Consider the following 4,578-nt stretch of genomic DNA (forward strand, 5'->3'; position numbering starts at 1 on the left):
GTGCCCATATACTGCTGAACACTGGTTCTTTGTAAATTATCTTAACTAAATACCTAAGCCACCTCATATACAAGGGCCAATGGCAGGCCCTTGCAGACCCATGTAAACAGACATTGGAGTCTAGGGAAGCTCAGCATATTGCTCAGTTCTGTAATAAAACTGAGTTTTGAACATGGGTCTACTTGATTCTAAATTGATTTTGTTACACTATGTTGCCTTTCATTTATTTTTTAAGAAATGAACTTTTGATTATTTTAAATGGAAATTTTGAGACGGAAAATTTCTATAATTTTAGAGAACTATATAAAGTAAATAATATTATTTTATTTAATGGAGGAGCAGTGTATATAATCCAGTAAATCAGGAACATCAGTGGTATTTAAATATGTGTCCAGCTAAACTGAAGTTATGTGGCTTTATAACAATAACTCCTTGGACGGATACATCCTAAAATGCTGAAGGAAGGGGGCATGGGTAAAATAAACTTACAAATGTTATTAACCTTGAGACTGTTAGTGTATAGAACCAGAGCACTGAAAATATGGCATAAAATCAAAGGGTGTCTGTGGGGAACATGTTACAGTATTCAATAAAAAGCATGTAAGTAGAAGCTTGATCAATGAACAACTTAATAAGATTAATTGTAAGTGTTCTGAAATGCCCCCCAATGAAAAATCACAAAATTACATTTAGGATCTTAATTGAAAAATTAATTGGAAACTAGGGCAATCTCTCCAACAGATGTTATGATTGTAATAATTTGGGGGTTCATTTATGATTGCTTTTCTTTTTCTCATCCTTCAAAAATAACTCCTAAATTCAAGAAGCTATCGGTATCTAGAGAAAATAGATGCCTCTTTCCTTTTTCCATGACTTTACTCTAGTGTTCCCATTAGACAACTATGTTATTTTTTCTTAATTTTAAATTTTTATTTGTTTACTTTTAATTTTTTGATTACAGTTTACATTTCATATTATTCTGTATTACTTTCAGGTGTATAGTATAGTGGTTAGACAATCATATACTTTACTAATTGATTTTAAAAATATACCTTATAAAAGAACTATCTTCAGGCAAAGGAATTAATGCTCAATTAATGGAATTTCTTTGTATGATAAAGGAGTAAGGGGGTTATTTAGGAGCAGGAGTTTCATATCGACAATTCTCAAATCATTGTTTTATAATGTGCTCTTTCAAATAAGAGCACTTAAGACATGTGGAGAAAAGCGTAACTATCATTCATGGAACTCATTATTATTCTGTCTTATTCAAAAAGTGTAAATACAGACCACTTTGGGTAAATATATTCTAGAAATTACAGGTGATTTTCAAACAATCGTGGGGATGCAGTTTGTCTTTGGTATTGTAGGGGAGAAAATGAGACTGTTTTGTCTAAAATTGCAAGGGATTCACAATAACCAGTATTTAAAAGCACAAACTCTGCCTGTCCAGAAAGTATCCAGCCGCCCCCTGAGTAAAATAGAGACATTTACGGAAGGAGATGCAAGATACAAGAAACATGGAAGAGAGGGGGCTGAGGCAAATCCCTATAAATGATGCCAAAGCAGGACCCGAAGCCTAAATTCCAGGAGGGAGAGGGAGTGCTGTGCTTTCATGGGCCTCTTCTTTACGAAGCGAAGTGTGTAAAGGTTGCCATAAAGGACAAACAAGTGAAATAACTTTACACATCACAACGGTTGAAATAAAAGTGGGATGAATGGGTCCCGAAAAGCAAAGTACTCAAATACATGGACACCAATCTGCAGAAACAGTGAGAACTTCAAAAAGCCAATCAGGAGCAGGAAGCAGAGGGGAAGGTGAGAGAGGCTGCCCTGGGAAAGAAGACAGCAGGTCTGCAGCAGAAAAAACACTGAAGTAAAAACAAAAAACGAACAAAGAGAAAACTCCTAGGAATGGAGATGGTGGCAGTACCAACAAGACAGACACCCCAGCCTCCTCGCAAGAAGAGAGCTGGAGTAGATCCCACTGTTGAAAATGAGGAAACATTCATGAACAGACTTGATGTTGAAGTCAAGATCCCTGAAGAACTGAAACCGTCGCTTGTTGATGACTGGGACCCAATTACCCGGCAGAAACAGCTCTTTCACCTTCCTCGGAAGAAGGATGTGGATTCCATTCTGGAGGATTATGCAAATTACAAGAAATCAGAGATAATAAGGAGTATGCAGTCAATGAAGTCGTTGCAGGAATAAAGGAACACTTCAACGTGATGCTGGACACTTACTACTCTAGAAAGTGGAGAGGCCAGAGTATCCTGAGATCCTGGCACACCACCCTGGTGCACCCATGGCCCAGGTGTATGGAGAGCCACATCTACTGAGATTGTCTGCATGAATTGGAGCGGTGCTGGCCTACACACCTCTAGATGAGAAGAGCCTTGCTTTATTACTGAATTATCTTCATGATTTCCTAAAGTACCTGGCAAAGAATTCTGCAGCTTTGTTTAGTGCCAGCAATTATGAAGTGGCTCCTCCTGCGTATCACCAGAAAGCTATGTGAGGGGTCCACTTACACCTGTAACACATTCTGTTCTTAGTCCTCCTCTTGTACAAATGATGTACTTTGAAAAATTTAGTGTATAACAGAACTGATGTTTGTTTTCTGTTTCATCCTAAACAAAAAATAAAAGGAGTTACAGTTCAAAAAAAAAAAAGAAATATGGTACCTTGGACAATGACTCCTCAACCTCCTTCAAAGTGTAGGCACCTTGGACCTCACACAGTTCTCCCAGTTGCCATTGGCTACCTTGTTGTATTTTCCTGAATCTCATGGACAGTTTGAAATCTCTTCCCTTTCAAAGGTAATTTTAGTTTGGGGAAAAGCCAGAAGTCAGGATGCCAAATCTGGGCTATAGAGAGGCTGGATCACAAGGGTGATTTGATGTTTTCCCAAAAAACTGCACAAAATTGTGAGTCATGAGAGGGCCTATTGTCGTGATAAAGCTACCAATCACCAGTTGCCCACACAGCTGTGGCCTTCTGAATCATCTGAATAGTGTCTGTGGAGGAATGTTCAAGGTTAACACAAAATCTGCTGCAGACTTATTGCTCTACTCACTCGGTCATTTTGAATGCTGTGGCCACAAGGCACACAGCCTCACTCAATGGAATCTACTGTCCCTGCTGACTGGTACAGTGAAGTCATCATTGTTCATGAATATGCATTCCAGTCCACTCTCCTTGGCTGCCAGGTTATATCAATGTTGTTCAAACCATTCTCACTATACTAACAATGGCTGGACTTTTTCCAGACAGTCCTTGTATATCACTTCTTTATCAAATCACTTTTTAAAATATTTTATTTATTTATCTTTAGAGGGGAAGGGAAGGAGAGAGGAAGAGAAACATCAATGTATGGTTGCTTCTCGTGCATCCCCTGCTGGGAACTGGCCCCTGCCGGGAACTGGCCTGCAACCCAGACATGTGCCCTGACTGGGAATCGAACCACGATTTTCTGATCGTCTGATTGATCGCAGGCCCGCGCTCAATCCACTGAACTACACCAGCCAGGGCCAAATCATTTATTGAGTGACACTTAGGTTGTTTCCATGTCTTGGCTATTTCTTTCTGAAGAGTGTTTTCAGTTTCAGCGGGTAGATACCCAGTAGAGTGCTTGTCGGGTCACATGGTAGTTCTATTTCTAACTTTTTGAGGATCCTCCACACTGTTCTTCCATAGTGGCTGCACCAATGTACATTCCTATCAGCAGTTGACAAGGGTTTCGTCTTCTCCACAGTCTCTCCAACACTAATTTTTGTCTTTTTGATAATAGGCATTTTAACATGTGTGAGGTGATATCTCATTGTGGTTTTGATTAGCATTTTCCTTATAGCTAGTCAAGTTGAGCATCTTTTTATACACCTGTTGTCCATCCATAGATCTTCTTGGGAAAAGTGTCTGTTAAGATCTTCTGTTCATTTTTTAATTGGGTTGTTTGACTTTTGCTGTTGTTTAGTTGTATGAGTTCTTTTTATATTTTGGATATTAGCCTCTCTATTGAAGATATCTTTGCAAATGTCTTCTACCTATTTGGTTGGTTACCTATTTGTTTTGTTGATGGTTTCTTTTGCTATTTATGTTTTTTATTTGTTCATTTCTCTCCTTAGTATACTTTTATTTTAAATAACTGATGTTATTGGTATAATTCCTCACAAGATTACACTGATTAACAAATGTAAGTCGAAGTGATCCTTAAAAGCATGAACACTGTTCAATATTCCCTAGATTTAAAGAAAAAAATCTCACTAGGGGTAAAATATTATTTGGTTGATTTTTATTTTTTTAGTTCATGTACTTTTAATAGTTTAAAATTACAGTTTTTATATTATGTAGCTTATGTATGTCATGTATTCATTAATACTTTCAAACATATTTCAAATTAGAATTCATTAATTCTCAGAGATACATTAAAAAACAATAACTTTTTTCACTAAGAGAATGAGTGTAACAATCATAATAACTACCTTTTTGTAAATGTGACATATCAATTATTGTTTGTATCTGAAAAGTTTTTCAGCCTTTTATTAGGAGTACAATGATAGATGTTAAGCTTACAAT

At 37.2% G+C, this 4,578-nt stretch overlaps 1 pseudogene; it reads left to right on the forward strand.

The window, feature by feature from the left end:
* The first annotated feature begins 1,718 nt into the window (after positions 1-1,718).
* Positions 1,719-2,521, forward strand: LOC119001521 (mortality factor 4-like protein 1; annotated as a pseudogene).
* The last annotated feature ends 2,057 nt before the right edge of the window (positions 2,522-4,578 follow it).

This window comes from Sturnira hondurensis, unplaced genomic scaffold (genome assembly GCF_014824575.4).
Source record: "Sturnira hondurensis isolate 20B ecotype Veracruz unplaced genomic scaffold, ASM1482457v3 Scaffold0016684, whole genome shotgun sequence".
In the NCBI taxonomy this organism is placed as follows: domain Eukaryota; kingdom Metazoa; phylum Chordata; class Mammalia; order Chiroptera; family Phyllostomidae; genus Sturnira; species Sturnira hondurensis.